The sequence below is a fragment of the Lepisma saccharinum genome, chromosome 29 (assembly GCF_977018435.1).
Source record: "Lepisma saccharinum chromosome 29, izLepSacc3.1, whole genome shotgun sequence".
NCBI classification, from domain to species: Eukaryota; Metazoa; Arthropoda; class Insecta; order Zygentoma; family Lepismatidae; genus Lepisma; species Lepisma saccharinum.
In genome coordinates, this window is record NC_139257.1 from 30,225,872 (window position 1) to 30,251,674 (window position 25,803).

The window sequence follows — 25,803 nt, forward strand, 5'->3', positions numbered from 1 at the left end:
TTTAATTAGTATCTGAAGAATTCAGATATCCAGATAACTAAGTGACATATATGAATATATTCCTGCTAACAGCAACGTTTTTTTAGCTGCATCGCTATTTTGGGGAGAAACATGCCTCGTTTGCTGCACCACTGGAAAAAAGTGCCTCATTTGCGTCACCCCCGGAACAAATCCTGTGGATATTCATGGTGTAAGAGACACCAAAATGTCATTAATTGCTGTGTAAGACACAACTTGCAGTGCAAAAACGAGCGATGGAATTTCCACTGCACTGACAAGGCCAGCAATAAATGGCTCAGTACGTTAACAGCATTGATCATCGTCAGTATATAAGATCTCACCAGCAAGAAATGATTGTTACAAGAATGATAGAGTTTCTGGAATTACAGTTATTTTCGAGATAGTATTTGTTCACAAATTTTAAAATTACAATACGTTTAGAACACTCAGGTTTACACGACAGTTTCCTCAATAATTTTATCATATTGCAAAAAGTATATACAAGTTATTGACTTTCCTGCAGAAACGACAATTTTCTTTAGTTAATATACATACTTTTCAAATTTATGTATTTCTCCTACTTTTGCGTCACTTTTCTGTAACTTTTGCTAATCATGACATCATCATCATCATCATCCTTCGCTGTTTCCTGCCTCTGGCTGGGTCGGCATAGAAGTCAAGCCTCTCCATTTTTTTCCTGGTCTTTCACAACTCCTCTCTTTCCAAGGTATTCCAATCTTGTCTCCTAACACTCTCCACTATCTGCTCTTTCCACCGATATCTTAGTCTCCCCCTTGGCCTTATTCCCACTCTTTGTGCATTGTAAGCTCTTACTGGTAGTCTTTCTGCATCCATCCTCTTCATGTGTCCGAACCATCTCATCTGTGCCTGATCTATTCTGTCCTGAAGCTTCACTACACCCACTGTCTGTCAAATCTCCTCATTTCTCATTCTATCCCTTCTAGTCTTCCTCACAAGACTCCTTAAAAAATTAATCTCCACTGCCTGCATCTTTTCTTTGTCTCTCTATGTCATTGTCCAAGTCTCTGCTCCATACGTAATTATTGGCACATAGTATGTGTTACATATTACCTTCTTGCATTTCATAGGTACATCCCTGTTCCATATTAATCTTCGAACGCTTTAATATAGTCCACCACCATTCATTTGTCCTCCATTGTTTACCTCCTCATCTATTCTTCCACTTCTCTCAATAATGACAATGAGGATAAATGGTTTATTTAATTATTATCTTATCTATAGTTGCTTTCTGCCACTTTCGGCTAATTGTGAGAACGAGGAAGAATGATAATGAAATATTTATTCTCAAGAAAAATATGTTGATGTGAACATAAATACTTAATTCTACCAAATTTTATTTGTGTATAATTGTAATAATTATGTAATTTGGGTAACACCCTAATTGCAATCTTCATATATCAAATTTGAATTGATATGCCACTTGCATAGGTATGGTATTCTCAAAAACTATAGTATAAATAAGTAACTGAAGTAACATTGCTATCAAAATTATCAAATGACTGGAATCATTATAATGAATAACTGAATCTATTTACCAGTAGTAGGGGATTTTTTTTAATACCCATATCGTTGTTTTTTTATGCAGAAGTAGCGCAAAAAGTAGCGAAGTAGCGAGTAGCGAACAGGAGTAGCGTAGCGAGCTACTTTTTGGTAAATGTAGCTGTAGCTGTAGCGAAGCTACATTTTGGAAGAGTAGCTGTAGTTGTAGCGAAGCTACTTTTAAAATGTAGCGTTCTGATCACTGCCTAAAACGCACCAACCAATCCTGCCATTCGACATTCGGAATGCGATTCTCTCAGATCGCGAATTTCTCCACACGGCTAGCGGTGAAACTCACCTGAGGCACACAGCTGAAGTGCCCCCAGTGCCTTTTTTACAGCTTCCAGACGCTAGGGCGTTGCCCCTTGCTACGAAACGAGATTTTCAGGGTCACTGCTCAAATGATTGGGCCGGATCTTGTTGTGGGAAGAAACAGAATGTCACTTAGAAGTGCTGTCACGTGCGTAGAAGTTCTGTTACCTCCCGAGCTCTATCTTAAATGCATTTTTTGTACATATATCCAGCCTTCCATAATGTTTGTAAACACCGTGATGTTTTCTTTTAAGCCCTGAGCCTTCATGGAGTGGAAATGTTCCATGCCTTGAAGGGAAATGCCTATTTCTGCTTCTTCATGCTTCATATACTGTACAAGCATGTGCGTCGACAGGAGGGGAGGGGAGAACCAGCCAGTTAATTTCAAATTAGAAAAAATAAACCAAAGAAAATCTTTGTCTGATTATCGGTAAGAAAACATTCCAGCAAATTAACCAAACGGAAAATTGATTTAACTCAAAAATTGAGTACATAATTACAGGAACTAGTCACAAGATCTCGGCGTAGTGGTAACGTTGTCCCCTTGTAATCGAGAGGTCTTGGGTTGGATACTCGGTGGAGGCATATTACAGGGTCAGGGTTCCTACACAAAATCATGCAAATTTTTTCCAGGACATTTCCAGGACTTTTCAAGGATTTTCTACAATTGCTCCAGGACAAGTGTAGAAAGTAAGCATGGCAAAATACACATCATTACATATTTTCTTTTATTAAAAAAAAAAAAATAGTTCTAAATTTTTTAATGCAGGCTCCCAACTCCCCTACACCTCCTCCTTTCCACACCTTTTATTTCTTAGTATAATGAAGGTTATTTAATTTTTACAATACAGAAAAAATACAAAGGTAGAAAAAATAAACACAAGTATACATAAGTTTATAAAAAATTGCCACCTTGTATTACAAATAAACAAGAATAATATCCTTGGAAAACTTGGAATATTTAGGATAGCAAACCCTTTTTTTAACCATTATTATTATCATCATATTTTCTACCTCTAAGCGATACAAAATAATACAAAAGCGCATTACATCGCTGTGTGGAGCATTATACTTCAATCGCAAAAATAAAACTTATCACAAAACTATGACTACAGTACACAGCAACGTGACATAAGTAAATAAACCACTGTCATGACACTGGCCTGTTTTAAATGAAAACTTATTGTAATTCATACAAATAAAATGGGGCAAAGGAATTTCCAATACAATCTCCAAAATTCCAGGTAAAGCTTGGAAAAATGTGAAATTTCATAACATTTCCATGCCTGGAAGGAATATTTTAAAATTCCAGGTTTTCCAGAATGCGTAGGAACCCTAAGGGTTGTTCGGAGAGCACTTTAAACTAGATATTCAGTTCCGATTAGCTTATCTGTGCATAAAGTGACTTTAAACAGCAATTCAAACCAAGGGACTAGTCAGAACTTCATTCTGCCATATCCTGTCATTCACTGCCCCCCCCCCACCAGCTTTCGCCACTTTTGCCCCCGCACTATGCTAAATATTGTCTACAAAGGAAAATGTACTGTCCTTGCCCCCCTAGTTTTGGTACCTTGCCCCCGGTTTTGTGACCCAATCGCCGCCACTGATCCAAGGAGTAGATGGTTCCAATCTCCACAGAAGATTACCCTGGCTGTTGCTCCAGACGCCAGAGTATCATTAGCCTGCAATTCGAGAGGTAGACTTTGGAATACCTTACAGGTCACCGCCAACAATCTCCAAAACTTGAATGCATCAAGTGTTGATTTGAGTATAGTCACACATTTATGTTTACACGTCCCTCTACCATTATATATAATTTCCATTTTATCGTTACGTTCCTTTACAGCCAATCACGTGCTTAATTCCGTCGGCAAATGTCATCCAAGTAAATTTCCTTGAAGTGAGACTAATATTCCTCCAAAGAGATTGCATTTCGTTAGAGTATTCAATAGAATGTTTATTGGCGTGAAGCGTTTCTTGGAATCTTAACGTTTTCGAAGACGGTCTAACGTCCCTTCCTGGACAATTCATTTCGAACGGTTTTCCAAGAACGGCAATAAAATGCATTAAAAGAGGAAATGCAAGCAACTAGTTATTCCGATTGTTGAAATGATTGTTGCATTATGTTTTCCAGGTAAACTTTCGTTCCTCTGGTGCTAGCATTATATTGGGCACGAATAGAAGTTGCAACTCGATAATATCGACAGCTTGGATTCAGTTCACGAAATGATTATTTTATATCAGGATATCAACAGAGAGAAAAATGGAAATTAACAAATGAGAAGCACGCCACATATATATATATATATATATATATATATATATATATATATATATATATATATATATATATATAATGCATCAAGAATAAAACAAAGTATATCTAAAGTATAAGAAGTATTAATTAGTCTTCAGCTGCTTGATGCACGCAGTTCTGAAAGCCTGCTTAGATAGATGGAAGCCTGGAGGATCATTTAGTGTATTGTACCTTGTTTGCAGCCTATAGAAAAGTGACCTTTGTTCTAGGGATAGCCTTGAGGCTTTTGTGTAAAAGAAGTTCTTGCATTTGCTTTTGGTACGTAGGATCGGGACGTGAAGATGTGGCAAGAGTTCGTTAGTGAAAAGTTGTCCATTCATGACTTTGAAAAGAAATGTTAGATCTGAAACTTGATGGCGAAGGAAAAGATCGTGAATTTGAAGGGTGGATAGAATTTCATATTTGGAAAAGTTTGCAAGGGCTGGACATCTGTACAACAAACAGCGAACGCAGATCATAACGTAACGTTGTCGAGATGTAAACTATGGATGAATACTGCGGACTATTCATGCTAACGGGCCCTTCTTATTCTCCATTTGTACGTAATATGGAAACTACGTAAGCTCTCAGCGGCCCCGAAAACTATGGATTCCACACTAATATCGGTCGTTTTACGTCACCCCCTTCCAACCCCCAACCCTAGGGGTGCCAGGGGTGTTGGGAGAGTCACTATTCATCTTAGCGACCCCGAAAACTATAGATTCCACACTCATATCGGTCGTTTTACATGTCACCCCCTTCCCATCCCCACCCCTAGGGGTGCCAGGGGTGTCTTGGAGTTGAATGGCATTGGGAGTGTCACTATTCATCCTAGCGACCCCGAAAACTATGGATCCTACACTAATATCGGTAATTTTCGATTATTTTTACATGTCACCCCTTCCGACCCCCACCCCTAGGGGTGCCAGTGGTGTCTTACCCCCACAGTATTTCTTTCCAGATTGTAAGTCATATGTGTACCAAGTTTGGTCATCGTGAATGTCAATGACTCCGAAAACTATGCATTCGCCACTAATCTAGGTCATTTTTGACATTTTATTTTTCACCCCCTCTCACCCCCAATCCCGATAGGTCATGAACTTGGAGTTGAACGACATTAGGAGTGTCACTATTCATCTTAGCAACCCCGACAAATATGTATTACACACTAATATCGGTCGTTTTACATGTCACCCCCTTCCCACCCCCACCCCTAGGGGTGTCAGTGGTGTCTTGGATTTGAATGGCATTGGGAGTGTGACTATTCATCTTGGCGACCCCTAAAACTATGGATTATACACTAATATCGGTCGTTTTCGATTATTTTTACATGTCACCTCCTTCCCACCCCCACCCCTAGGGATACCAGGGGTGTCTTACCCCCACAGCATTTCTTTCCATATTGCAAGTCATACGTGTACCAAGTTTGGTTGAAATGTCTCCAGGCGTTCGAGAGTTATGCCGGAACAAACAAACACACGCATATACACATATACATCCAATTTTATATATACAGGGTGTTTCATAAAGGACTTTACAACTTTGTAATTATATATAAAATTATTCACACGCCTCACAGACCTGGTTTTGGTGTCATTTTGTAGCAAAATACATCAAGTTTTGACTCACGTAGTAGCTTAGTTCCGAATCACACCACCGCTAGTGCTAGCGACAGTTGTACCAAAATTGCTGCCTTCACTGGTTTCCAGTGAGTGTTTGCAGAGTTTGCAAATTCACTTTCAGCAAGATGACGCACCGGCGCACTACCTCAACGACGTCCGGGATTTTCTCAGTAACCGATTTCCAAATCAGTGGATAGGTCGAGGTGGACCGATTGCATGGCCACCTAGTTCACCAGACCTGACACCTCTTGATTTTTACTTCTGGGGATTTATCAAGGATAAAGTTTTCAGATCACCCCTACCTGCTACACTCGCTGATCTCAAAGCAAGAATCTACACTGCAGTTAAGGAAGTTACGCCTGACATGCTGTAGGGGTTTGGCAACAAATCGACTTAAGATGGGATGTCTGCCAAATTAGCAATGGAAGTCACATTGAACCTTACTGACTTATAGAGTAAAAACTTGATGTATTTTGCTACAAAATGACACCAAAACCAGCTCTGTAAGTTGTGTGAATAAATTTATATATCATTACAAAGTTGTAAAGTCCTTTATGAAACACCCTGTATATAGCTTAACTTCGCAAAAAGATGCAACACCAAAGGCTATGAGAGGTGTAGGTGGGCCCCAATGCATGTATATTTTTGTAATATTAAAATTGACCGCACATTATAAATATTGCAAGATGAAACATTCCGATAGGTCAGTTTCCCGTGTAGAGGAACGAATGGAGCTTCGGCTAATTTTAGATTCGGTTAATTTGAGCTTCGTGTCCATCCAAGCAGGGAACCATATTCGAAATGTCATTTTTGACTGAACACGTGGCACGAGGGCACAAACACTGTTAGACCAACACTTTGGCTGAAGCGCCATTCTTTTCGGACGAAGTTTCACAACAATGCTCGCTGGCGTTTTTTGGGATTTGATCACGTTACGCTAGAATGACACCAGAGGTCGCTACAGAGGTTGACGAGTTGCCAAGCGTCAAATTAGAAGCACGATCATATTCATTTGGCGCAGACAAAAAATACAGCTCACTGGTGGAAGTATGTGGATTGGCGATAACAATGCTCGCGAGGAAATACCAGGGGATCCATGTTTTCCCCGTAGGGAAGACCAATTGTTAAACGCCAATCAATATGGTAGTTGACAAGTGGCGTCTGATGTGATGGTCGAGCGCATTGGCTGTTATGACGTGTGTTGACTGGTTAATTGTAAGTTGAGCGTCTCTCCTGTATTTTTTTACCAGTAAAACCCCACTTACGTTCAGTGTTGCCGAATCGGATGCGCATAAAAGAGCCAAGTTGGAACCTAAATGACTTTTAAAGACGCTTTCGAATACTGCCTCCTATATAGGGTAATTTTTAAGCACCCACTTATTGTATCATTTTAAGTGTTTAATATGTTAATTGTCTTTGATGACGTAATTTGTTTTGTTCAATTGGGTAGTCTGTTATGGTTATGGACTAACCTTAAAACATTTGAGTGTGGGTTGTGAGGTGAGAGATATTATGAGAGAGGTGGCGTTGGAATCAAACAGGATGTAAGTAGAATGTTCAATAAAAGCAATGAGATCTCTTTTAGTCATTGATTAATTTCGTTTATTTTAATTCTGCCACTTTTTGGCTAATCACTAAGATGAGGATGAGTCCTGATATGTTGGAACTGATGAAAGGCACTCACGAGGAACATCCATGGCCAGGCCGGAATTCGAAACCGGGACGCGTATTTCACATGTGCACATTGAAATAGAGATTGTGAACGTGGTTTGTAACGGAGAAGGTTGGCTGGAGACTTTTTTTTTCACCATGTTGAGTATTTCTATGGCGTGCCTTACAATTTGACTATAGTCTTGAACTTGTTGAAAGCTGAAAGCCACTTATATTTTCCTTTGCCATCTATTATCTACTTTTAATACATTGCTTTCATCTTTTCTACATGTTTTTATTACAGCTTTACTTTCACTAAATCGATACTTATCCTCCAACGATTTACTTACATTCTATCACCTTGTGCTGCGATCTACATTTCTTTATCGAAACTCCTCTCTTTTCATTTCGTGTTGTTATATCTGGTTTGTAACAACTCTTTTTAAAATAAATAGGCGCGCGCTTATACAGTCAAAATTAAGGTTTTGGCGCTAAACAAGGGTTTGATAGATTTTTTTAAGTAAGAATTCAAAATGTTTCTTGCTTGCATCTGACGAAAATCGGAAAATGACCCAATATACAGGGTGGCTCAATAAGTCACTTAACACCCCCACTACAAGGCCACTGCAGTGCGCAACATGGAAATGGCGATGACCAATCGTTATCAGGCCAAGGGGGAACCACATTGACGCCACCCACACGGTCGGCGGCCATCTTGATGTCCGCCATCTTGAATTCAACTTCAGAATTTTAAATGGGAAGGGGATCGTGCGACATATCAAAATGGGCTAGAATTTCACGAGAAATGCAATGGTGAAGGTTTTTTCCACGTATCTTTAACCAGTAAAAAGTTATGACTGAATTCTTGTACCAATTTGCTCCTTTTCGAGGTGTTAGAAAAATGCCTTAAAATTTGTTTAGCGCTTCGGTAATGCATCGAGATCAAAGTGACGTCTATGGAGATACGTTCGTATGCCATTGCACATTATTTTAATCGGATACATCCATGAAGAGCTGTGCATTATGAATGGTTGTCGCGAACAGTTTACAGTGTGACGCTTCCATTGAATTAAAAGTCCTTGACAGTGACAAGGCTAATGTTTATGTTCATAAGGAAGTTCATAAACAGAATATGCGACCCTTGTCATCTGATAACTAACTTTGGACAAAAACTGGTTCATAACGTTCACATAAGTGTTCTGGTGTTCTTCCCTATTGAAAAAACTCTGTAAAAAGTACCTTCTTCCATAAGCAAGGATGAAAAAACTGTTTATTTAACAAATCCAAGTAGCCCTAAGCATTTAAGGTTCCGTTGATGGAAAATTGACTAACCAATCGTGTTCCACACAGCACGCCACACCATTAACTTACCAACACTAACCATTCAGCTTTGATCTGTCGAAAATGGGTTATCAGATAAAAATCATCGAATATTCTGTTTATGAACTTCCTTATGAACATAAACATTAGCCTTGTCACTGTGAAGGACTTTTAATTCAATGGGAGCGTCACACTGTAAATTGTTCGCGACAACCATTCATAATGCACAGCTCTTCATGGATGTATCCGATTAAAATAATGTGCAATGGCATGCGAACGTCTCTCCATAGACGTCACTTTGATCTCGATGCATTACCGAAGCGCTAAACAAATTTTAAGGCATTTTTCTAACACCTCGAAAAGGAGCAAATTGGTACAAGAATTCAGTCATAACTTTTTACTGGTTAAAGATACGTGGAAAAAACCTTCACCATTGCATTTCTCGTGAAATTCTAGCCCATTTTGATATGTCGCACGACCCCCTTCCCATTTAAAATTCTGAAGTTGAATTCAAGATGGCGGACATCAAGATGGCCGCCGACCGTGTGGGTGGCGTCAATGTGGTTCCCCCTTGGCCAGATAACGATTGGTCATCGCCAATTTCAAATTCCATGCCGCATTGGCCTTGTACTAAGGGTGTTAATTGACTTATTGAGCCACCCTGTATTTAGTAATTCTATAAGAATTTTTATCAAACGCAAGATTTTTAAAATTTCTTTAATATTTCCAATAAGAAAGTCCATTCGCTTTCCGAGTATTGATTACTATTCGAGTACGTTGTCTTCCCCGACCAGATGGTTCTGTTTGTGCTGGGGTATAGTAGTCTGTGGTTTACAAAAAGTGTTCGCCCTAGTCAATGAAGAAAATGCCAGTTTCCTATCATATAATAGATTATCATTGAGACAGTCTGCTAGCCAATAGGGAGCATTCATGCACAAACCACGCCCCCAATCTCTATTTCAATGTGCACATGTGAAATACGCAACCAGGACCCACAATGGTATCAAAGTTGGGAAGGTGGACGGCCGTGCTATTACCATAAACTTTAAACGTATGACAATTTAATCTCAAATATAGAGAAAGTCCAGTTTAGGCATGCATTTACTTTTTTTGGTTTCTGAAGCTTTTGCCACATCACGTGACTCACTCAGGAGTTAAGAGTTTGGTTTGAGATAGTGTTTTAAGTCCACTTTATGCGCAGTTGGGAGTTAAGACATGAAGAGTAAAACTTGAAAATATGAAGGTAAGATTAGGTTTTAAAACAGTTAAAATTGGAAGGGAAAAGGCAATACAGAGTACCCTGTCACTTGCTTCCTACTCCAGCTCAGTCTGGCAACTGTTAGATATCATGAACAAGATACTTTTGATATGAATTTATTGACAGTACTAAAACAGCTACGTCAAGGGTTCGAATCCTGGCCTGGCCATGTGTGTTGTTTGTAAGTGTCCCTTCATTAATTTCATATCATCACTTCGCGATTAGAACAAAATGCCAGAAAAACGAAGTACTTGTATAATAAACCAAATCAATCAAAACTTAAAGGGCTAGATTTGGAGCTAATATTATCCTCGCCGAGCTAAAAAGCTCCTTGGAGCATGGCGAAACTGTGGGAGACTAGGAGCCGAACGAGTGTGAAAAAGAACCATATCTGGCTCCAAAGTAACTAAATTGGCAACAGTGCTTACGTTACAATAACCCGGCAACACGCGTCATCTTTTTTACAATAGCGAGAAAGTGTTGGTCTTACATGTAAAATGGGTCGCTTGACGATGCTTTGCAATTCATGATATCTGAAAAGAAAGAAGGAAAACTCATTCCTTTTTATCTTCTTTTGGCTATACATCGAGAACAAAATTGTCGAAGCTGTGGTTCAAAGAAAGAAAAATGACAAGAGGATACTTTTCTTTGTAAGAAAAATGAGAAAGTGTACGCAGAACATAGAATCACCAAACGCTACCTCTTTAAAAATCTTATGCGCACTCCTGTGCACAGACAATATCGGTTTGCTTCATATTTATACGTAATTAACTCGAATAATCGATGTTGTTTTGTTTCCTGGATGTGCTTATTGCTCTGTACCCGTCTTCGTTATCCTAATAGATTAGTCGGCACGGGACTTTCCCCTGATGTACGTACCCTCGGTTAACTCTAGAACACTACCATACGTAAAATTTACGTATGCTTTACGTTCAAATCCCTCTCTTACCTCCCACCTCGCACCCTCTCAATCCTCCGCCTAGCAGTGCCTCAAGTTGTCTGTCGGACATAAGGCAGCACAGTGGTAATGAGGGTGCAAGCGTTGATCGTCTTGATTTGGTTTGTTATGCTGTGCACTGTACGTCAATTTTACGTAGCTGTAGTCGATTTGGATAGTTAGATTATGAAAACAAAAGTTTAGAACCATGCACTATTTTCTTGTAAGACTTCAAAATTACATTCGTTCCTTATTTACAGCGTTATGAATATCATTATTGTTTGCTTGTCATTGTTTGAACTTTTCGCCGTCATTCTTAACCCATACAGCACAAATCTCCCAGGGATATCCATTGGTTATCTACAATGTCCAGATCACATCCATGGATATCCATTGAATGTCCATTAGATATCCTTTTCTGGATATCCATTGGACGTCTTAGGATATCCAGAACTGGACATCTAAAACTCGACAAATTCTTGATATCTAATACACAGCCTAAACGTGTGTAGAACTGGTTGTAAGAAACATTGTCCAACATTGTCCATTATCCAACACGCCGCCAGATCTCTTTCAAAACTGAATATCCAAAACACATCCAATTCTGGATATCCAAAACATATCCAGATCTTGTCCAAAACTGGATATCCAAAGTACATACAATTCTGGATATCTAATACATGTCTAGAACTGATCCAGAACTTGTTATCCAACAGTGAACATAAATAGGATATGTTTCTAATATCAAAAAATCGTAAGGGTGTGCGGGATCCCGAAAAGTCGGGACCGGGATCGGGAAAAAAATTCCCGTCCCAATCCGGACTTCGGGAAATGAATTCCCGAGTTTTCGGGATCCCGAGCAGTCCGGAAATACCGAATGGTCATTTTTAAAAGTCGTTAATTCTCGACGTTTTCTGCATTGTAAATGTCTGGAACTTATCGAAAATTGTTCGTTTTTGTACCAGAAATGCTAAAGCAATCACTTAAAGTGAAAATTACGTGTAGGATTCGAGATTTCTAGAGCTTCGGGAAATATTGAACATTTCCTATCCCGAAAATTTCCCGACTTCGTCGGGAAATTACGAATTTTTCCCGTCCCGAATGTCGGGATTCAAAAAACTTCCCGTCCCGACCCAAAAAATTCTGTCCCACAGACCCCTAGAAAATTGTCATAGTATTCCCGTTTTGTATACTTTTTTATACTTTATCTTGCAATTGAAACAATAATTGCATTGAAGCATTAGCGTTTCTAAACTTATTTACTTGTTATAGACCGTGTTAAAAATGTAAACATAAAGATTGGTGAGGTCTTGCCCGGTCCCCTCGGAACTTCCGGTTTAGGCCAGTCCTCGTTGTTGCCAGTTTCTCGTTCACCGGCATACGAAGTAAGAAATGGGCGCTTGTTTTCATCAGTTGTGTGACGATAGTCAAGAAAGGTATTTGTTTAAGTTCTACTATGAAGGAGTGGACGTCTAGAATCCGTAGGATGATCAACTGCAGAGCAGATTATTAAAATATGACGTGTCTTTGTGACCGCCAGTTGTATAGCATACTATACAAGTATCTCATGTACACACACGACGAACTCAAAACGTACGAAAGTTTAGATATATTCAATTATTTTGTAAATGGAAAAGTGAGGGAAAGATAATTCTATAAAACTAAACTAGTGATATTATTATATTATAAAGTATGCTTAAGTGAATCTTTGCCAACAAATCTGCAGAAGTAATGAAATAACACATAAGAAATGCTAGTAAATATATGTGCTTTCAACGTCGCCTTTCTGCCTGAGGGATTTAGGGAAAACCTATGATATGGCATGCCACTTTCACTTGCACGAATTTACTTCAAACAACAAGGGAGTTTTCAGACTGAAGCGACAAGCGATATCGAGATTTCGCACAGAAGCATTCGATCTAAAGCAAACAATTCACCAGTCACGCTTGCGCAAATAACAGGCCGGGGCAACACAATGCACGGTATTGATAAAACGACCCATTCCGAGCGACAAGCGACATCTGCAATTTGTCGTGTCTCTTTAATTCGGAAGATGTTGTTTATTTTTTTATGTTGGTTTCCAAGAGACACGTATCGCTGCAGTCTGAAAGCTTCCTTCACCACGAGAAAATGCACGTGTCGCTTGGACTGGACTGTTGTTTTCTCAGTACCATGCATCGTGTCGTCTCGGTCTGTTGTACCCGTATGCAAGGTGAATTGTTTCCTTTAGAGTAAAGGGGCTGTTGCTTGTCGCTTCGGTGTGTAATCTCCGTGCCACTTAAAAGTGAATCCTCAGTGATCAATGACATTTCTCGAACCGAAGCGACACAAGCTGCACGTGTCGCTCAAATTTCCAATGGCGTGTATTGTGCCGCCTCAGATTTGATTTCCCATAAGCGAAAAATGCTTATTTATAGACTAAATGGACCTGTGTCGCTTGTCACTACGGTACGAACCACTGCTGTCGCATGTCGCTTCGGTTTAAAATCTCACTAAGAGGCGTGCTTTTCACCACAACACAATACGCAGATAAACGATCAACATGTTTGAAACAAAATGCAAGTCGTTCAAATCCTTTCCGGGTACCAATCCTTTCTTCGTTCTGCTTGTATCAACAGGTTTCGTCTCTCTACGTCCTTCGGAAACATACGAAGTTATACGTGACTCAATAAATTTGTTCTGGATCGAACTGTACAACCATTCGCTACACAGCTGACACCCGATTTCCTTGTAAAAGAATCTCTACTTTGCCCTTTCATATAAACGTCCATAGCACCGTAAGCGTAAGCGGATGTTCGAGGGGGGCCAGACAAGTGCGCATGCTCCGCAGTAGCTCCGCCTTTAACACCGTCTATATTTAGTGATTTAATATTTTTCTTCTTAGAAACAGAAAATTTCGATTTAGTCTTACTAAACGCTACAATACAATCGAAACTAAAATCGAATAAATCCTACTTAGCTCAACCGGGAAAACCCGTTCTTTATATATATTTAGCATAGACAGTAGCTATGCACATCATTTTTAGTTCATGTGTTTTACGCCTGAGGCCTGAGTGAATCAGAAGCTTGTGACTGTTTTCCTTGTTGGTGAGCGTGTTGTTATTTACTACTATCTGCGATTGAAGAATCAGAAACGCTACAATACACTGCATACAAGAATCGGGCCAATGCTCGCTTATAGCATCATAATTCTCCAAGGATTATACCCATGTAGCACACAAGCTTTCGTTTTTGAATCCGCCCTCTGGGGCAATTCGCACATTACGGAGAAATGAGATAGATCGCAAACGCTTGGCAACATTGTTAATATTTAGTTGCCATTCAGCGCTTTACGGGGCAGCAACGTCCTTTTTGTGTTCGTGCGTTTTTACAAATAATGATTCTTATGTTGTGTGCCGTTTCTACCTGCATCTTTATAACCTGTCAGGAATGAGAGATGTCCCAAGCGCACTTTTAAGTAAATATTGGGTGAGAACGTTTGAAAACTCTTACTGAAAGAGTAAGGTATACACCCCAATGCCACAAAATTTGAGAGAATTGAAGCAAAGCATTACAGATGATACCAATGCTATTCCTCGTGCAATGCTTCGGCGAGTCATCGAAAACTTTAGTTCAAGAATAATTGAATGTAAAAACATGAACGGTCACCATTTGTTCAATACTCTTTTCCACAAATAAAAATGTAATGTTTAAGCTTTCTTTTGGTAATAAATGTATCTTTATGCAAAACATTTAAGTATATATTTTAATAGTTTTGAAAACGAAAATATTTCTGAGACACCCCTTATAAGAGTTGGATTTATGTAGACAAAAATTAATTTAAGTTACCGCTGCATAACATAATAAGTATATTGCAAAGTCATACGTGTTCTTTAACGGTAACACTTAAGGTATTAAAAAGAAATAAGTCTATAATTTATCCTCATTAAAACCGTAAATATACATATAAAGTGGTCGTTTTTTTTTATTGAGGGATGGTGGAAAATAGGGTGACCAGGGTGGCAGGGTAGAAATAAGAGGGGATGCGAAGAAAATGTACCTTACTCGAGAGAAAATTTCATCTTCAGCCACACCTGTGTGGGTCGAACTACCCCTACTTCTCTCCCCACGGCAATGAACGGACAAAGGGATGTCCACAATCGAAATGTTTCGTGAAGAAGAAACCACATCACATGCCTATTGTTGAACGTTCACGGCCTCTTTCGATGCATATCGCAACACGACAGACAATTTGTCTACTCGTGACGTAACGCGATATAAAAGTCATTGACACCTGATTCTATTGGAGGAAGCTATTTGTATGTCTGTGTCCGATGGCACGCAATTACCATTGTGCATGTGTGGTGCCAGAAGGTGTGTGAAGAAGGGGTACTTGCGCTGGTCCTAATTGCGAACACTTGCTGCCTGAACAGCAATATACTCGAAAGACTAAATCGCGAACACATTTTTCTGCCTTGGGACCTGCAACTTTCTCTCACACTTTCCGAGTCTGTTCAACGATTTTTTTTTATTTTATTGATTGATTGATAAATTGATTTGCTTTATTTTACTTCGCTTCTTGTGCCACTTTCGGCTAATTTGCTAGGATGGGGATGAGTGATGATATGAAATTGATGAATTGACACTCACAAACATCCACGCACAGACCGAGATTCGAACCTGGGACCCCTGGCCTCCTAGCGCGATGTGCTAACCACTCCGCCACGGGAGCTGGCAATTTTTTAGAGGGGGGACTCCGTTCCAGACTTGAGACTGGTCAGTGTTTTGTTGGTTCATAGAAAATTCGCCATGATTAAAGTTGTCGCCAAAGTATATATAATTTAATAATGAAAGTGTGGCTTATTTTTATAGTAATACGTACTGCACATTTCTTAACTGAAAAGAACTTCTTCATTTAACATTGCCTGAATTCAAATTTCATAAAAACTTACGAATACCACCAATCCCTTTATACTTGTTAGTGCTCCTTGCCCCCCCAAAAAAAAGAAAAAAAAATTTCTTCCGTTTTACATCTTCCGGGCTCATTTCCATCCTATGAATCATGCCATTAGACTTTTGTTCCTCAGCCTTTAAGCTTCCACTCTCGGATGTGGACTACCCAGCTCACTGTTGATTTTGTGGTCCCATCCCTCCCTACATTATTTGTCCGGTGCTTCCTGTTGAAGCAGTTTCACATCACTTAAGGTACGTACCAAGGGTTTTCGAGCCATTAACACACGAATGAAAGTCCTACGACGCCAGGGGTCCCGGGTTCGAATCCTGGCCTGGGCACGGATGTTTGTGAGTGTCCATTCATCAATTTCATCATATCATCACTCATCCCCATCTTCGCAAATTAGCCAAAAGCTGCACAAAAGGCGAAGTAAAGTAAAGCAAATCAAATCAAAACGAATGAAAGTCAGATTTCGTCGACAGACTGAAAGGGTGAAACGACCTTGGAGGGATTTAGAAAGCAGAAGACCATGATACGTTAATCAGGTTGGCAATTGTTGTTATTCAAACCAGCTGTCTGTCTGCGTCACTACCTTATCTGTTTTTGAAAACAGGTTTTTCAGTTTCATGTGTTCGCAATTAGGACATTATTTCTCACTTTTGTGTGTTCGCAATTAAGACACTATTTCTCACTTTTGTGTGTTCGCAATTAGGACTGTTCGCAATTAGGACACAACCACTTGCGAACCCCTTTTATGATCCAACACCCCCGAGTTCTTTCAGCAGTAATCAAGATAATATCATGAAAGGAAGTTTTATCTAGTACATACAGTGATAAAGTAACGTGCTCTGATTTTTTGTTTATATAGACAAATACAAACTGTAGGTCCAGTCGAAATTAGACGCTAAGAAACTACAGTTATTTAACTACAGTACAAAAACAATATCCTTCCCAGCAGCCTCGAAAAATTTATTTCTTTCTTTTTATTTCTGTTTCATAATACATTCCATATTTTGGTTATATTAGAATTTAGAATGCTATATAAATTTATAATAAGTATTGCACCGTTTGTTACATGTATATACTGCAAAAAGCCGCTATGTATAATTTATGCAACCATAATGTGGATGCATTAAACACGTCAGCAGTAATCGCAAATATGGATTGAGTGCGAATGGACCATCTGCAAAGAGGGAAATAAAACAGGGTTATTAAAGGTCCTGGATCCCATAAATTTTAATGGGTTCTATTTGGTTCCGCAACAGGACTGCAACCTTTTTTTCTCCGGCGATTAAAATTCGGTCCAATACGGAACTTGGACCGAATTTAAATTCTTCCCGGAAATAAGGTTCCTGGACCATATTTTAATTGATCCGAAAAAGAAAGGTTCCAGAACCGAATTGGTCCGGAACCCATTTACGTTTGCTGACTTTTTCTCTCCAGGACCGGAATTGAATTTATTTAAAATTCCTGGACCTTGAACAACCCTGGATTAAACGACGAAAGCGAAGTAAGAACAAGACAGCAATCAATATACAGTAAAACCTCGTTAATCCGGACTAATGGGGGGATAAGTTGACCGCTTTAACGAAAGTCCGGATTAACTGAAATAACCTAAAAGAACAGTAGAAAGTGCATTAAAACTCTGTTTATAGCAATAAAACACGTTTATTATGGTGTATTTAAAGAGCATAGGCCTAAATACACTATCCAGTACAGTACAAAGTCTGCGGGAAACAGAATTTCATCAGTGGTCGACTGCCTTTTCTTTGGGAAGTTATCTTGTTGACTTCTAGCCACATTTAAAACCTTGCATTCTGCTTTTTTTTCTTTCTTTTCTTTGCCTTTTGCCTGTCCGGATTAACGAGGTTTTACTGTATATATATGTATATGTACATATGTATGTGTATGCTAAAGAAATTAAGAATAATAGCGAATTAGATGTGGGATGTTTATTTTCCAATATCCCCAGTCATGCTTACTTATGATGGAAATACTTCGATATTACTCTAATACATACATACACTAGGTGGCTTCCCCGATGGCGAAGTGGTAGCGTCGTCGCCTTCTAATCAAGGGGTCTCGGGTTCGATACCCGGTGGAGGCACATGGCACATGGCACATGGTTCGGATCCCACTTTAAACCGTAGGTCCAGTCCCGATTAGCCTTACTGTGCATAAAGTGGACTTAAAACACCAACTTAAACCAAACCAAACATACATACACTACATACAAACACCACTCCCTGCCTCCTTCATTCCTCTGGGGCAATTCCAACAGCTATGCTTTCCACAACTTGCACTTTATCTAGAGCCAAACTTTCTTGTCTTTCGCCATTGGCAGCTCGCGGTCTGCGGCTGACTTTTGTAATTCCAACCTGACGCTGGACGATTTCCACCAGACTTATGAAACGTTCAGGGTGACGAAATGCTACCGAAATGGCTGGTTTGTTTCGAATCTGCTGGAATTCGTCTTTCTCCAGAACGAGGCCATGGCACGGTCGTTGTGGGTGGGTGTGGTGGATGCTCTGCAAAGTTAATGCTGGCTCTCGCTTTTCTCATCTGAATCATTTGTATTCCGAAACCCAAGGACCTCCTCGATGGCGCAGTGGTAATCTCACTGTTTTGTAATCAAGGGGTACTGGGTTCGATAACGGGTGTCAGTCCTGTAGCGACGGATAGGTTAGAAGCGATTGTATGTAGCCTAATTGGCCATTCAAAGTTTCTTGTTCGTGAGTGGGTTAGGAGAGGCTAAATAATCTTTCTATATTGTTAATTGAAAAATAAATTGCAAAAATTGTAAATTTTTATAGAATAATTGATGATTTTACTTCATTGAAAGCCTATCATTCTACTGAATGATGGGATCGAACCAACCACTCCCAATAGATTAATGGAAAATGTAGCTAATCACTACGGAAGGGAACTTTAGGTAAATAAATGTCTTTTCTGCGATAAGATAGAGGCCCTCGTTTTTAAAAAAATTCTGTTCATAGCCTTATATGTCAACACAACAAATTTTATTTTACATAAAAACACATATTTTCCAGTTTTCCGTATGTAAATGCATATTTTGCGAATTTTCATTTTAAATATATAAAATCGCTCATTGACTTCAGCTACCTCGAAATCCTCGAAGGAAAAATGCTTATTCTCCGCACCTCTTTCATATCGAGAGTGTTAGATTTGTTTTGTCTTTGAACACGCTCGCTGGCAGACATCTGGCGCATCGCCTATAATCCTATTGGAGGAAAATATTACCCCCGCCACTGGATCTAACGCACAAGTGCTAATGCCTAAATGTACAGAAATTTTTGGGAAAAATCAAGGTTTTCAAACTTTGTGCCAAATTGCACGTGTATTGGAAGGTGAAGTAGAGGAAGAGGAAGCTTTGGAAAACTTCAGCGTTAGTGGCATTTCGTGCTTCAAATATGCAAGAATTGTTTCTTGTGACGTGGAGCGATCTTTCTCACAATATAAGATGCTTTTTAGAGATAATCGTCACAGATTTACAATGGAGAATTTGGAAACACTATGGTGATCCACTGCAACTCTTCCAAGAAATAGCTCACTAAGAGGTAAGCATTTAGAAACTGATTTCAGGTGTTTAAAATGCATGTAATATTTTGTTTTTGTTACCAAATGTTTTTTATTTTTGTCACATATTTTCCTGCTTTTATCACATATTTTCAACATTTATGACACATAAAAAAATAAATATTTCTGAGTTTTTTAGCATATAAAGTTCCGTTCCCTACTAATCACCATTCATCCTCATTAATGATGAAACCAATTGTCCTCATGAGAAGTTGGATGCTTGGCTGCGAAAGGTACAACTGAAATAGAATATCTAACTATACAACTAGAAATGACAAATAGTCACTCCTTCGATTTTGTGAACCTTTGAACCTGAATCATGCATGTTATGGTTAGGATAGTTACCTGTCTACACTTAGAACAATCATGAATTTAGTAACGTAGAGTAAAATAAAACAGCTCTCTGTAGGCTTCATAGGTAGCTCACCTAACTCAGGCTGACTCCTCTCCTTCCCAAAGTGTTCTTGCCTCTCTCTGAACAAAGCGAAGAAAAGTTATATTCTAATTAATATTTTTTTTATATCAGACGGGTTTTATAAAAATTTTGTAAATTTTACTTAGAATAATGTGGACTAAATAGTTTATAACGATGTTTTTTAATTTTAATTTTAATTGAATAATTTTAAATTATTAATTAACACAATATTTTCTACTGAGAAGATAATGCACTTTGTATTATTTATTTTTATAGCCGCGGTAGCTCAGTCGTAGTCGACCTTCGTGGTGGAGTGGTTAGCACAGCGCTCTACAAAAGGGAAAAAGGTCAAGAAAAAGTTAATTTCTGAATCAAATATATTATATACCTGTATATTTGCGAAGAAATTAACGATGCAAGATTTTATAGAATTTGCAAGATTTTTTAAATATGTTTAATTGGTTTGTTTTCTGATAACCTAAAATGTCGAGATTAAAATGAATCTACAACAAGAGATAATTAAACCAACTGTAAAAATCACATCAACCTTCCGGCCAGCTCCAATTTCTATCGCATGCTAGAACAACGGAGGCAGTAGAATGTCTTACAAAAGATTAACAACTCAAGAGAAGCAAGAATTTAAAGAGCGTCATAAGCATAAGACTAAAAAAAGTGATTCCTGTATTTATAATTCTTACTGGTATTATTTTGAAAATAAATAATATAATGTTTAATTTGTGTATCTTTTAACAGATATGCTTTTTAGAATGGAAAAAAAATATTCTAAATTCACACTAGATTTAAATTGCAATATATCAGCATCGATAGGCTCTAGGTCTTTTGTATCGCAACCTTTCCTTGGATACTTCTCATATAGTTGTGAAAAAGTCAAGAATTTTCAATTTGTTATTTCGGTAGACACCCTGAGAAAATATCGAAGGACGCACATAAAATGTCGGTGCTTCGAAGTGCGTGAAGGGGGAAGAAGGATGGGCGCCAATCCTCAATCCTGCGTAGGACGCCAAAATATTTAACTGCAGGTGGAGGCACATGGTTCAGATTTCATAAACTGTGCATGTATTGAGCATCAGCCAGATGACTGATCTTATATTGCTTTTAAAGATAAGGGACGTGTATTGATTGATTTGGTTTATTTCACTTCACTTTCTGCAACTTTTGGCTAATCGCAAAGATGAGGATGTGTGATGAAGTTGATGAAGGGACACTCACAAAAACACCCATGAGCAGGCTGGCATTCCTAGCCACGGAGGCCAGCATGTTCTGCTGATATTTCAATCTCTGTCTTCACTGTCTAGACTACATTTATCACAGCCATTTTTAGCTAATCGCTTGAGCTGCGATTTGGTAATAAATACTTCGAAATGAAGCGTGTGGTTGAAGAGAGGTAGAAGACCAAAGAAAAGGCCCTTGCTTTGTGACCACGGTAATTCTTATATTGGTCGGCACATGATAAAGATCAAAGCCTAACATATGAGAAAAAAGCAATATATTTAGCAGCTTCCTTTGTTTTACCAATTACAACAATAAGATAAGTCATTAGCAATGACTCACCACGTATCAGTTGCGCTCCACTATTTTTGCTAGAGACAGAAGAATCAAGGGGAGTGGTAGGACACGCCCTACTTCATGGTGGTCATGGCAATGCATTGTTGTCTTAGTTTCCCTCATGACAAATCTAATTTACTGGCTGTGAACTTATTACCTAATCAGCCATATCTCAAACTAGTCCAATTGCATTATCAGGGGGGGACTTTTAACAAGACAAACTCAGCTGTGGATTAAAAAACACTACGTAATGATCAAAAACCAATTTACTAATAACCAGTGCTTTTTTCTATGCAAAAAAGATTCCCTTTCTTCCCATAAGTCGGTTTGTTAAGATGTCATTATCATGCCAATTAATCCTTACGGCTACTATAATTACTGGTATATTTATGTCATCGTACATATTTATCTTTATTCCCTTGATTAACACAATTGTTATATATATATATATAAATGGATGTATGTGTGTGTGTGTATATATATGTTTGTTCCGGCATAACTCTCGAACGCCCGGAGCAATTTCAACCAAACTTGGTACACGTATCACTTGTAATCTGGAAAGAAATAGTGTGGGGGTAAGACACCCCTAGCACCCCTACGAGAAGGGTACATAAAATAGTATTCTGTTGCGAGGCATTTTCGTGTCATATCCTGCACGTTATGCTTCCTGCTACACAGTACGGCGAAGTTGGTTGCCTACACAGAAGGTGCGATATTGCTATCCTGAAGCAATTTCAAGCAAACTTGGTACACATATCACTTACAATCTGCAAATAGATGCTGTGGGGTAAGACACCCCTGGCACCCCGGGTTGACTTGGGAAGGGGGTGACATGTAAAAATAATCGAAAACGACCGATATTAGTGTGGAATCCATAGTTTTCTGGCGATAAGATGAATAGTGACACTCCCAATGCCGTTCAACTCCAAGTTTATTTTACACTATAGTTAGAATTCATTATTTTCCTGTCTAATAGAAGATTGAAATAAATAAATACCCGGACAACGCCGGGCAATCAGCTAGTTTTATTCTAAGAAGAAAAAGTACCGCCAATAGAAAATCACTAGTAATAACTTATAATAAAGAAATAAAGAAGCAAGGTATGGAGAAGTGAAGAAATAAAGCGAAATGAAACTAAAGGAAATAAATGAAGATAAAAATATGAGGGGAGAGATAGAGATAGTATGGAAGGAAATAAAACATAAACGGGAGGACCAACAGTAAAGAGAAATGGTGAATAAAAAAAAGCACAAAGACGAAGAAGAAGGTATATACAAAAACAGAAACGATCTCCGTGGCGGAGTGGTTTACACAGCTTCATCGATTTCATCATATCATCATCCTCATCTTCGCAAATTGGCAAAAAAAAGTGGCAAAACACGAAGTGAAATAAGCCAAATCAATCAATCAATGAGAAAAGAAGGCAGAAAGGAATAAAGAATATTAAGAGGGACCTGCCAATTGGGCAGAAGACAATGGATGAATGAAGAAAATTAAAGACAGAATTGGTAAAGGGTTTCTTCAATCTTACAGACTCCCTATCCGCTCCATTTGATAATTGATTTCCTGCACAACAATTTCCAGTGGCAAAATCCCCTGCAACACACTGCTTCAGGAATTCTGCCTACTCCTCGTGCACAAGTTCAGTGTGCGAATTGAAGGTGGGTGCTGGTTCTATTATGTCCTATGTTAGAACCACTGTTCTAAGGCACTTAGATGGCCTCCCCGATGGCGCAGTGGTAGCGTCGTCGCCTTGTAATCAAGAGGTCTCTGGTTCGATACCCGGTGGAGGCACATACTGGTTAGGATCCCACTTTAAACTGTAGGTCCAGTCCCGATTAGCCTTTCTGTGCATAAAGTGGACTTAAAACACCAACTAAGGTACTTAGAACGGTAATAGTTTAGTGACTGGTACCATATATACTAATTTGCATAGCCAAAAAAACTTTCTTCCCAAAATGTAGTCACAAATACGCACTTAGTGGACATCCCCCCAGAGCAAGATGCTTTATTTACACAGTGCGCACAAGCAACGAACATCTCTTATACACAAGAACCTGCACAAAGAATCCTCTTCTACAGACTTCCACCAATATGATGACCTTCCATGAAGTGTTCATGCATTGTCCTCAGAGTACGCCTTTCGGCCACCCACCAGGGCAAATGTTGGTAAATAATCTTGAAAAATAGTACCTTTTTAACTTCATCTTTTTTGTGTCATTTTGTTTCTCTCAATAACTACATAGAAGAAAGGAAAGAAGAGGACATGAAAATATATTTATTCCAGGAAAGAGTTGAGTGACCTCACCTTGACATTGGAGACGTCCATGTCAATCATTCCCACATGCAGATAGCAACCTTGAGCTCATGGCAACCGCGTGTGTCTGCGTTTATCCAACTTTGTTCCTTAAAAAAATACTCGGAGGAAAAAACTACATACTTCCATCGTAGGAGAGAAGTGTTTATAAGAACGCCCAGGGGCACCCGATCTAAGGAGGATAATGAAGGGACAAGGGCATCTCACTTCACGGCTTTCATGTTTCCCCCTGTAATTTCATTGCAACAGTTGCAATTATGCATGCGAGTTGTCAGGAATGTAGTGTCGTTACCGAACGAACCCCAAACTGCAGTTTGTCACGAAACATGTACATAAAGGTGTATCAGCATGTCTTTAAGTGCCTCAACGATGAACTTCAAACTCCCCCCCCCCCCCCCCACACACACACACACACTTTAACTCCGCACTCGAGGTTCGGTGCACTTCGTACTCGGCTCTGATTTGTCTAGGGGTATCTTTCTTTGTACGACAATGCACGTGGGTTGCTACAAGTCAACATAATTATATAATTAACTACAAGAGACAACGGATTGCGAAACCTTATTGCTATAGGGGGATAAATTACCTTGTCCAGCATTTGTGACATTAAAAACTGAAATTTTGGATATTTCCTAAAAGTTTAATTAACGTAAAATTTGAAGTATATACGTACAAGTCGTATCCGAACGTTCATTTCTGTAATTATCGGGCCAAAACTCTAATTTTGATGTTGGAATCTCTATTGTTTGTACCTGGATGCTTTTCATTTCCTGAATTACATCGGGAGTACGCTTGTCACAAGGTAGACTCGCGTTGCTCCAAGAAACGTCTTAACAGGCGCGAGGTCGCCCGACGTGTACATTTCTCAACCTTCACGGTGACAAGGCACTAGGCTGCCCGGCGCACCGTAATTACTTCAAAATAACATCCAGTACAAACTACATTTTTACCTGTAAACTGGATACCAAGGCACTAGCTTCCCCGGCAATCCAATCTCTTACAGCATCCGTTTCGGGAGACCTGTCCTCCGGTCCTAGCTGAGCGAAGCAAAAACAGCCTCTCCCTTCCGAGTCTCAGTTCCAACAGCCGACCTCCCCCACTCTCATCTGGGAGTTTATATATGTTTGTTTGGCGTCTGTTGCCAACGGCCCTTCTTTCAAAATTTTTAATCTTTAACAGCTAAACTGCCTGCCTTTTCTTTGAGCGTTCAAACACGAAGAAAGAACAAGAGATACATGGTTTTTATACATGGAATATATACGAACCTAAAATTGCATAATAAATTGATTCACACTAATCACACATATATATGTTTATATACTTGATTACCCAATTAATTAAGATATTAATAAATATTTCAATAAGGAAAAAAACACTGTTGCCCTGACACGGGGACAGGGTAACAAGGGAGGCACAATGAAGCGATCGTTCCCAAACTAAATCTGGCAATAAGTCGTCAATTAACGTTTAGAGTAATGGCGATCATTCCTTTTAGACGTCTAATATTAAGCATTCCTTCTCTCTCTTTTCTCTATCTCTATCTCTTCCTCTCTCTCTCTCTCTCTCTCTCTCTCTCTCTCTTCCCTCCTCTCTCTCCTCCCCCACACTCTCTTTCGCTACCTTGGATGTCTAAAACAACAATCAATATTAATTAACATAAAAATAATGGCAACCCTCCCTATCTTTGACGTCTAGAATCAAGCAATCACTTAGATGTCTACAAATAACAATCGATTTTTAATTAAGATATGATTAATGGTGATAGCCCCTCTTTGACGTCTAGAATTAAGTAAGTAATCACTCCATTAAATGTCTAAAAATAATATGTACGGTTCGCCGTGCATTTAGCACCGTGCCATGAAGGCACATTTAGGGGGAAGGGCACCACACATTCTGGATCTAGGCCACGTTGGAGGTGATGTGATCAGCACCACGCTCCGGCCGCCTTTACCAGCCAGGGTTGCCGCCCCGGACGCGATTTTTTTCCAGTCAACTTGTG